This window comes from Cavia porcellus, unplaced genomic scaffold (genome assembly GCF_034190915.1).
Source record: "Cavia porcellus strain 051 isolate PalLab524CR breed Dunkin Hartley unplaced genomic scaffold, mCavPor4.1 scaffold_28, whole genome shotgun sequence".
NCBI lineage: Eukaryota > Metazoa > Chordata > Mammalia > Rodentia > Caviidae > Cavia > Cavia porcellus.
The window spans coordinates 31,450,347-31,461,291 of NW_026947511.1; the positions used below are offsets into that span (position 1 = coordinate 31,450,347).

General features: G+C 39.1%; 1 long non-coding RNA gene across 1 annotated transcript; it reads right to left on the reverse strand.

Moving 5' to 3' along the window:
* Window positions 1-6,206: 6,206 nt before the first annotated feature.
* On the reverse strand, window positions 6,207-10,880 carry LOC134473655 (uncharacterized). The gene is made up of 2 exons (XR_010044010.1): window positions 10,250-10,880; window positions 6,207-6,853 (listed from the first exon to the last, which is right to left on the reverse strand). It is a non-coding gene; the product is annotated as an uncharacterized LOC134473655 (long non-coding RNA).
* Window positions 10,881-10,945: the final 65 nt, after the last annotated feature.

The following is a 10,945-nucleotide window of genomic DNA, read 5'->3' on the forward strand; positions in this document are numbered from 1 at the left end:
GTATGTTCAACTATTTCAAAGAAAAGAGACATTATGTTAGCTATTATTGATGTCCAGTTGTTTTGTTGTGAAGTGCTGTGTTGCTTGCATTTTCCTGTTCTGATTTGCTTGGTTTCATTCTGTTTTCTTTTGTTCTCTTTAAAAAAAAAAAACTAAAACTAAAAATAAAAAAAAGAAACAGACTGGCAGAATAAATGAAGAAGCAAGATCCAACAATATGCTGCATAAAAGAAACACATTTAATGCAAAAATAAACTAATAGACCAAAAGTTAAAGCATGGAGATAAGTACTCCATGTGACACGAACCTGAAAAAAGCAGGGGCACTATTCTAATTCCAGACAAAGTGTATTTCAAGTCGACTGATTTAGAGAGACAAAGAAGGTTACTACAACTTTTTTTTTTTAATCTTTTTATTGGTACCAGAGATCGAACTCACAACCGCCTGCTTGCAAGGCAGGTGCTTATGCCGCTGAGCTAAATCCCCAGCCCCACTACATCTTTATAAAGGGAACAATCCAAGAAGAAGAAATAATAATCATAAATACATATGCATAAAATACCAGCTATATCAAACAAATATTAATGGATATGAACAATCAAATAAGCACTGTAATGAGACACCGCAATACCACACTGTCACAAATAGATCAACTATACAAAAAAAAAAATCAATCAAGAGCCGGGCATGGTGGCATATGCCTGTAATTCTAGCACTTGAGGATGAGGCATCATCCTTGTAAAATTCAAAATCAGGTTGGGCTACAAAGTGAGTTCAAGGCCAGCCTGAACTTCAGTGATACCCTGCCTCAAAAAGACAAACCAAAAAACAAAAACCAAAGAAATACCATATAAAGATATGGTAACTGGACAATCATGTATAAAGAGTAAGAGGGAAAAATTAATAACAATTTTATGTTGTACAATTTAAGAAAAATGTGGATATTTCAGTAAATGAAGCTATTGTTTCTTCTGGGTCTCAGAACTATATTTATAAATCTGTAGTTTAGCTTCTCTTTGGTTTAAATGGGTTTATTGGACTAACCTGGAAAATATTGTCATTTTTTACTATTTTTTTCTTTTCTTTTTTTTTTGTTTGTCTTTTTGTCTTTTTGAGACTCACTTTTTTGTCTTTTTGAGACTCACTATGCAGTTCAGGCTGGCCTTGAACTCACTTTGTAGCCCAGGCTAGTCTCAAACTTCCAGTGATCCTCCTGCCTCAGCCTCCTGAGTGCTGGGATTACAGGTGTGAGCCACCACACCCGGCTTTTTTACTATTTCCTACAGAGAAAATATTTTCCAATTTTTGTGTTAAACAGCTAAATGGACTTGAATAACAACCTTTTTTATGTTGGGGCTATCTTTGCAATGGTTTCTCTACAGTTGTACACAAATTTTTACTGTAAAATGAGTTAATATATAAAATACTACTTTATGCCATAATAAAGATATTAGTGCTTTTAAGAAAAATACCAGAACTGAACCAAACTTTGAGCAAATCGACTTAGTAGATGTCTACATAGTGTTCCAACCCACTTTAGAATGCACATTCTTCTCAGCTGCAGATGGGCAGCCTCCAAAATAGACTACATAATAATTCACAGAACATGCTTAAGTAAATGCAAAGGACTGCAATTATCCCATGCATATTGTCAGACCATAGTGCAATGAAATTGGAAATCAATGGCTAAAGAAATCACAAGCAGGGGCTGGGGATTTAGCTCAGCGGCATAAGCGCCTGCCTTGCAAGCAGGCAGTCGTGAGTTCGATCCCTGGTACCGATAAAAAGGAAAAAGACAAAAAAAAAAAAAAAAAAAAAAGAAATCATAAGCAGGGGTTGGGGTTTTAGCTTAGCGGCATAAATGCCTGCCTGCTTTGCAAGCGCATGGTCATGAGTTCGATCCCTGGTACCAAAGGGGGAAAAAAAAAAGAAATCACAAGAACTTCATAGACATATGGAAATTAGATAACACCCTGCTGAACAACCAATGGGTCACAGATGAAATTAAATAAGAAATTATAGTTTATACAATTAAACAATAATGCTGATACAACATACTAGAACTATGGAACTCAATGAAAGCAGCCCTGTGAGGGAAATTTACAGTAGTGAATTTCAGAGAAACAGAGCAAGCTCAAATAAATAACCTAGGGTTGAATCTCACACTTCTAGAAAAAGAAGAGCAAGTCAAGTCTAAAGCTCATACAAGGGGGGAAATTACAAAGATCAGAGCAGAAGTTAATGCAGTGGAAACTAAGAAAAAACAGAAAGAACCAACAAATCAAATACTTGACTAAAGGATTAAATAAAATTGACAACTCTTAGCCAACCTTATCAAAAAAAAAAAAAAGAAGACTTAGGGCCAGGGATTTAGCTCAGCGGCATAAGCACCTGCCTGGCAAGTGTGAGTTCGATCCCCAATACTGCAAAAACAACAACAACAACAAAAAAGAAGACACAAAGCCATGCGATTCGGAATGAAAAGGGTGAAATCACAGCAGACCCTGCAGAAATCCAGATTATCAATATCCACTTTGTGAACCCATACTGTAACAAGATGGAAAACAGAAAAAATGGACAAATTCCTAGATACACATGAATTATGAAAGCTGTACCAAGCAGATAAAAAATACTAAATAAACCAGTATCAGTCAATGCAATTGAAGATGCAATTTAAAATCCTACCAAAACCAAAAAACACAAAAAACCTCAAAAAAAGCCAAAAATCTTCCAGGCCCAGGTGGGTTCACCATGGAATGCTATAAGAAATTTATTTATTTATTGCTAAATATCTTTTCTTTTTTTTTTTTGTACCAATGACTAAACTCATGACCTCCTTACACTTGTCAGGCAGGCACAAGTGAAGATAAATCCCCAGCCTTGCTAAGCATCTTTTTGTCTTTCATGTTTTTTTCCTCAGTCCTAGAGATGAACCCAGGTCCTTGAACATGCTAGACAGGTGCTGCACCCCTGAGTTTACTTCAAGCCCTTATTGCTAATTATTTTTGCAGGGTTTTTTCCCTTTTTTTAAAAATTGGTACCAGGGATTGAACTCACGACCGCCTGCTTGCAAGGCAGGTGCTTATGCCACTGAGCTAAATCCCCAGCCCCTATATTTTTGTTTTTTGATATAGGGTCTTGCTATGTAGTCCAGGCTGGCCTTGAATATGTTATGCAGCCCAGCCTGGTCTCAAACTTGAGACACTCCTCCTGCCTCACCCTCTCCAGTGCTGGGATTACAGGTATGTGCCATCATACCCAGCTTTGCATGTTTTTTCTGTTTTGATTTGTTTTTTGGTACTATGGATTGAACTCATGACCCCATGCTTGCAAGGCAGGTGCTTATGCAGTTGAGCTAAATCCCTGGCTTCTGCTTGTTTTTTGTTTTTGTTTTTAGTTTTTTGAGACAAGGTCTCCCTATATAGTTCAGGCTGGTGTTGAGCTCACAGTGATCTTCCTGCCTCAGGACCCAAAGTTCTGGGATTATAGTGGTGTGCCACCATCAATACCAGTTTTACAAGCTTTGTATGCATTTGTTGTCGTCGTTGTTTGTGGTGGGAATTGAATTTATAACCTTGCACTTTCTAGGTAGGCACTATCTCATTGAGCTACATATCTAGCCCTTGTATGCATTCTTTTTCATTTTTATCGGTACCAGGGATCGAACTCACAACCGCATACTTGCAAGGCAGGCGCTTATGCCGCTGAGCTGAATCCCTAGCCCTCTTGTATGAATTTTTTAGGCAAAATATTTTTCCTTTTTTGGTACCAGGGATTGGACTCGCAACCTCATGCTTGCTAGGCAGGCACTCATACCACTAAGCTAAATCCCCAGCAAAGGCAAGGTATTTTTTCATACAACCAGGCTCTATGCTCTCAATCAGGGACTAGACATTGATGTAGAGCTTTTTGATAGTTCACAGTCTGAACTAGACTTTCCTGACAACCCCGTGCTGTCTCCCCATAGTATTTCAGGGTAGAGGGTAGAGAGCAATTGTGGATCCAATCCAGGATTGCACGTGGGATTTTCTTGTCCTGGTTCTTTGGTTCCTTATTCCAGGGCAGCCCTTCAGTTCTGATTTTCTTTTCTTTTTTATCCCCACCACCACCAGTGAGCTACATGCAATCCTCCTGCTTCAGCCGCCCAGACAGCTGGGCTGGAGGCCTGGATGCCACACCTAGCTGACTGTAACATTTCTAGAGAGCACAGCATGACTGTTTCGTGGGATGTCCCTCTGCTGTGTTTCCTGATGTTCAGCTGTAACTGGGTTTGGGTTGTGTACACTTGGCAGAAGCCGAGGCAGCTGTGTCTTTCCCAGAGTGCAGTGTCCTATAGCACCTGGCTCAGTGTCCTGTCCCTGATGTCATCCTTGACCTCTGATCAAGTGCTGTCACCGGGTTCCACTGTGAAGCTCCTCCTTCCTCTGCTCTGCTTCCTTCATCTCTACAAGATTTTTTTTTTTTTTTTTTGAGACAGGATTTCACCATGCAGTTCAGGCTGGCCTTGAACTCCCTTATATAACTGTGGCTGGCCTCAAACTCATGGTGATATTTCTGCCTCAGGCTCCCAAGTATTGGGATTATAGATGTGTGCCACTATGCCCAGCAAGAAATTTAAAGAAGACCTAACACCACTACTTCTCAAATTCAATGAAATTGAAACAGAAGCAATACTCCCAAATTCATTCCTGGAAGCAAGCATTACCCTGCTTTCAAAACCAGAGGAGGATTTAACCAAAAAGGAGAACTACAGGTGAATCTCCCTATTGAAGACAGTTGCAAAAATCCTCAATAAGATACTGGGAAACAGAATGCAGCAAATCAAAAAGATTATACACCATGACCAGGTAGGATTCAGCCCAGGGATGCAGGGATGGTTCAACATATACAAATCAATATAAACAGAGCCAAAGACAAAAATCACATGATCATCTCAATAGATGCAGAAAAGGAATTCGACAAAGTCCAACATTCATGATTTAAAAAAAAACCCACAGCAAATTGGAGGAAAAGGCTCAATCTATGATAAAGCAACATCCAACATCATATTAAATGGATTAAAAACTGAAAGCTTGGGGCCATTTAGCTCAATGACATAAGCGCCTGCCTGGCAAGTATGAAGTCATGAGTTTGATCCCCGGCACAAAAACAAAACAAAACAAAACAAAAACTGAAAGCTTTCTATAATCAGGAACAAGAGAAAGAGATCCACTGTCACCACTCTTATTCAATATAGTTCTGGAAACATCAGAGCAATTAGACAAGAGAAAGAAATAAAACGAATAAGGATAGGAAACGAAGAAGTTAAATTATTGCCAGGAGTGGTGGCTCACATCTGTAATCCCAGCACTCAGAAGGCTAAGGCAGCAAGACCCTGTCTCAAAAGAAAAAAAAGGAGGGGGGGGGATTGGGGATTTAGCTCAGCGGCATAAGTGCCTGCCTTCCAAGTGTGTGGTTGTGAGTTTGATCCCTGGTACTGATTAAAACGAAAAAGACAAAAAAAAAAAAGTTAAATTATTATTATTTGTGGTTGACATATATTTTACATTGAAAACCTCAAAATGTTCACCAAAAGACTTCTAGATTTAATAATTATATTCAGTACTCTAGGTGGATACAAAATCAACACTCAAAAATCAATAGCATTCCTGTATGCAAATAAGAAACTCTCTGAGACAGAAATTAGGGAGACAACACCTTTCATAACAGCATCCAAAGAATGAAATACTTAGGAATCAATCTAATGAAGGAAGTAAAAGATCTTTCTATTGAAACTACAGTATTCAGAAAAAAAGGAGATCAAAAAGGATATCAAAAAATGGAAAGACATCCCTTGTTTTTGGGTAGGAAAAACCAATACAGTAAAAATGGCCATACTTCCAAAATTGTTATACAGATTTAATGCAACCTTGATTAAAATTCCAATACTATATCTGGCAGAATTAGAGAAAACAATCCTAAAATTCATTTGGAACCAGAAGAGACCTAGAATAACAAAAGCAATTCTGGGCAACAAAGGCAAGGCAGGGGGCATCTCAATTCCTGACTTGAAATTATACTATGAAATTGCTGTGATAAAAACATCATGGTACTGTGGGGAAAAAACAGACTCAAGGATCAATAGAACAGATTAGAAGACTCAGAAACAACTCCAAACATACTCAGCCACTTTATCTTTATTTAAGAAAGAGGCCAATAACCTTCACTGGAAAAAAGATAGCTTCTTTAATAAATGGTGTGGAAAAACCAGCTTTTCACATGCCAAAGCTTAAAGTTAGACCTATATCCTTGACCATGTACTAAACTAAAATCAAAATAGGGCAAAGATCTAAAGATTAAAACAGAAGCATGGGTTGGGGGTTTAGCTCAGCAGCACAAGCACCTGCCTGGCAAATACAAGGTCATGAGTTTGATTGATCTCTAGTACCAAAAATAAAAATAAAACAGAAGCACTAAACTGCTTAAGACTGTTAGATTACATACATAAACCTCTTGAAGACACTGGTTTAGGCAAAGATTTTTATGAACTAAACCCTGATTGTACAGTCTAGTGGTTGATTGATTGTGTCAACTTGAGACAGTTAGAAGCTAACTAAATGGGTTTAGCAATTCTACACCCAAGGATGTAGAAGAAGACCCACAAGAGGGTGAGTTCTCACTTCGAGGTATAAAAGGAGAGGAGGAAGGACAAATCCATGCCATTCTTGGGAGAAGCTCCAGTCTTCACCTTTAGTTTGGACCTCGCCTCCTGGCTTCCAGTACAGACTCTTCAGCTTCCCAGCGTAGACTGTTCAGCTTTTCATCACAGAGCCTTTGGCCTTCTGTCGAGGACCCATCAGCCTGCTGGTGTGGACTTGCACAAGACACTAGGGTGAACTCCAGATCTTGGATTGAATCCTTCGGCCTACAGTGCATAGACACCCTCTGCACGCTTCCTCATCGGACTCTGTGACTGACTATCGTAAGCTAATCTTGTTGTTTTTGTATATTCCGGGTTATATCTGTTCTCTCTAGTAAAACCCTGACCAATACATACAGGAAATATCCCAAGAATCATAACTGGATCTCATCTTATTAAAAAGTTTTTCACAGCAAAAAAAAAATCACCAACAGAATGAAGAGAAACCAGTGTAGAAAAAAAGTTTTATCAACTGTTCCTCAAGGGAGATATATACTTATAAATATATATATAGATACACATATATATTATATAATATATAACACATATAGGATATATATGAGTATATAAAGGACTTGCAAAGATAAGCTCCCACTATATTTAAAGACCCAGTCCAAAAAATGGGCATCTGAAATGAATAGACACTTCTCAGATGACTAAGTAAAAACATCAAATAAATATATGAAAAAACGTTAATGCATCACTTGGTCACTTGAGAGATGCAAATTGAAACAACCTTAAGATTTCATCTTACTCCAGAAAGAATAGCTATTGTCAATAAATCAACCAATAACAAATACTGGCAAGGTTGTGGGGAAAAAGAAACCTTTCTTCACTATTGGCAACCACTGTGAAAATCAGTGTTGAGATTCTTCAAAAAACTAAAACTAGCTGGGTCGGTGGCGCATGCTTATAATCCCAGCACTTGGGATTAAAGCCATTCTAGGCTACAAAGTGTGCTGAAGGCCAGCGTGAAATGCATAGTAAAACCCTGCCAACCCCCCACAAAACTAGAGATTCTATTTAACCCATACATTCTTTTCTTGGAATCTTCCTAAAAGAATTAAAAGGACCATATCACTTCAATATATGCACACCCATGTTTATCATCCCATAATTTATAGCTAAATGTTGGAAACAACCTAAATGCCCATTAACAGATAAATGGGTAAAGAAGAGGTGGTGTTTTTAAAATATATATACATAAAATGGAGTATTACTCTGATATAAAGAAAGATAAACTCTAATAGGATTTTCGGCACAGTTATAAGAGAGAATACAAAGTAAAAATGGCCTTTAGTCTAAGGACGCAGAGTGAAACTCCAGGACCACCAGGGCCTAGCTTTCTCTGCTGGACACGTGGTGTACGGGGCATACATATAGCTTTGGTCTGGGGTGGTGCCTAAAGGGGGCATCACTAATGTGCAAGCAGCCAATTGGAATTCTTTTGGAGCCACAGGTAAATTGCCTAGGGTGGGGAAAATGACCTCAAGGTAAACGTCCCTTGGTCCCACCTCTCACTGCTATAGTGTCCTATCTAGGGCAAAATCCTTTCAAGCTCCAGCTGAGACATTTCTAGATAAATGGATGCACCTTGAGACCATACTTCTAAGTAAAACAAATGAGACACCCATGTTTAGAAACCACAATATTTCTCTGGTATGAGAAACCAAAAGTGTAAATAAGGATCAAAACGTACACCAGATATTGGGAAATGGAAAAAATATGTTCAAATGAGAAGAGAAACAAAGGAGGGAGGAGGAAGAAAGGAAGCAAAGGACAAGAAATAAAATAGGAAAAAACAGAAACAAAGCTTTTGCAAGCCGGGTATGGTAGTGCACTTCTGTAACCCCACTACTCGGGAGGCTGAGACAGGAGGATCATTCCAAATTCAAGACCAGCTTGGGCTACAAAGTGAGCCCCAAGCAGCCTAAACTGCAAAGTGAGACCCTGTCTCAAAAAGACAAAAACAAAACAAAACAAAACAAAACCCCAGCTTTTGTAAATAAAAACAGGAAAAAGATTCAAGTGGGGAGGGGAATGAGAAAAAAAGAAACAAGCAACATCATATACAGGTGCAAGTTCCCTATGAGAAGTGTCATCTATCCATCTATCTAAAATGTACCAATAGGTACAGTGCCTGTGTGGCAAGTGCAAGGTCATGAGTTAGATTCCCAGTATCAAAAAAAAAAAAAAAAAAGTACCAATAAAAAAACAGGTGGTGCTGGGGATATAGCTGACAGGCATAAGTACCTAAGCCTGGCAAGAGCAAAGTCCCAGGGGCTGGGGATTTAGCTCAGCGGCATAAGCGCCTGCCTTGCAAGCAGGCAGTCGTGAGTTCGAGCCCTGGTACTGATAAAAAAGGAAAAAGACAAAAAAAAAAAAAAAAAAAAAGAGCAAAGTCCTGAGTTCAATTCTCAGTATCAAAAAAAGTTGAGAAAAAAATTCAAAATGGGCCGGGGAGTTAGCTCAATGATTTAAGCATCTGCTTGGCAAACATGAGGTCAGAGTTCGATCCCTGGCACCAAAAAAAAAAAAAAAAAAAAAAATTAAAAAATGGAAGTCTGGAAAAATGGGTATAGTAGTGCACTCCTATAACCATAGCGTTTGTGAGGCTGAGACAAGATGATGACTGTGTTCCAGGTCATCCTGATACACACAGAAAGAATTTACAGGGATGTAACTCACTGTACAATGCCTTTGGGTTCAATCTCCAGTACAAAAGAAAAAGTAGTGACTTTTTTAAAAAAAATCAACTAAAATCAAGTAACTAAAAGACTAAAATCCCTAACCAGGTGTGGTGGCATACTTCTATAATACCAGTGCTTGGGAGGCTGAGGCAAGAGGATTGCTCTGAATTAGAGGCCAGTATGGGCTACAAAGTGAGTTCAAGGCCAGCCTAAACTGCATAGCTAAATCCTGTCTCAAAAAGACAAAAAAAAAAAAAAAAAAAAAAAAGACTAAAATCCCTGACCTGGGTGTGATGGGACCAGTTTCAGTAAAACCTCGTTTATAGCTTTCCACTGCATGAACGTGCCCTACATTGAAGTCTAACACTGTGGTGCTGTAACTGTGACTATCAAAAGCTAAAGTTTCATGGAAGTGCTGCTTCTCACTGAACTAAATGCCCTTTGCCCTGGTGTAAGAAGTGGTCAGAAAGCATGGGCATTTTTGGTCCCTAAGAACTGTACCTGAGAGGGTGGGGGTTTAGCTCAGCAGCATAAACACCTGCCTGGCAAGCGCAAGGTCATAAGTTTGATCCCTGGTACCAAACAAACAAACACACAAAAAAAACTGCACATGAATTCTTGTTTCATCATTTATCAGCTGTGTCATCGAATATAGCCACTTGGCCTCATCAGTAAAAAGACTAGATATCCCTTCATTTGCTATTTATATTTATATCAAATTGAGGGCAGTGGTCCATGTCTATAGTCCTGGCCAACAGGAAAGCTGAGGGAGCACGCTCCCTTGAATCCAGGAGTTTGAGACTCTCAGCTCAAAAAGTGAACAAACAAAACCCCTTCAAGAAGACAAAACACTAAATGTCAGGCATTGTACTATACATACCATTGGCTTGTTTTGTATTTGTTTTTTACTGTGCTGTTTCTCAGTGTCCAGCCTTTTTGTGGAGAAAGGGTCTTGCTAACTTTTAGCTTTTCGAACAGAAGAGAATTTTTGCCTTTGGTAGAACTCTAAACTCACAATGTCAACACTTGGGAGGCTGACGCTGGAGGTTCAGAAGTTCAAGGCCAGACGAGGCAACATGGTGAGAACAAGTTCCCAAAAGAAAAGAACAACAAAACAAACATGAGGACAGTATACAAAAAAGGCTAGTAACTTTTACCTACGCCTTACTATGATGTCAACAAGTCCTTAGCTGGCTATGACTGTGATTCTACAGATGAAATTGAGGCAAAAAAGTTGCCCAAGTTGGGGTAATGCAGAGCCAGAACGCAAACTCCTGCACATCGCCCAACAGTAAGATTAGTACCTTTTACTGCCACCACTACACTTTGCACACAGTTCAGAGGTGAGCGCAACACAGACGGAAGTCACCGAGTTCAAGGGTCAGCAGGAAGTGGCTGCAGGCCACAGTTCACAAATACGTCACAGCCTGATTAAAGAAGCGTTACGAAAGTAGTTTGACCGAGTCTTCTCAATCGTATCTTAGTTCGTGCAGTCATAAAGTGACCAACACATTCTAAAGAACAAAAACACAATGAAAATGCATACAGCCCAGAAGAACTTCCCAAGAAGCAGCCA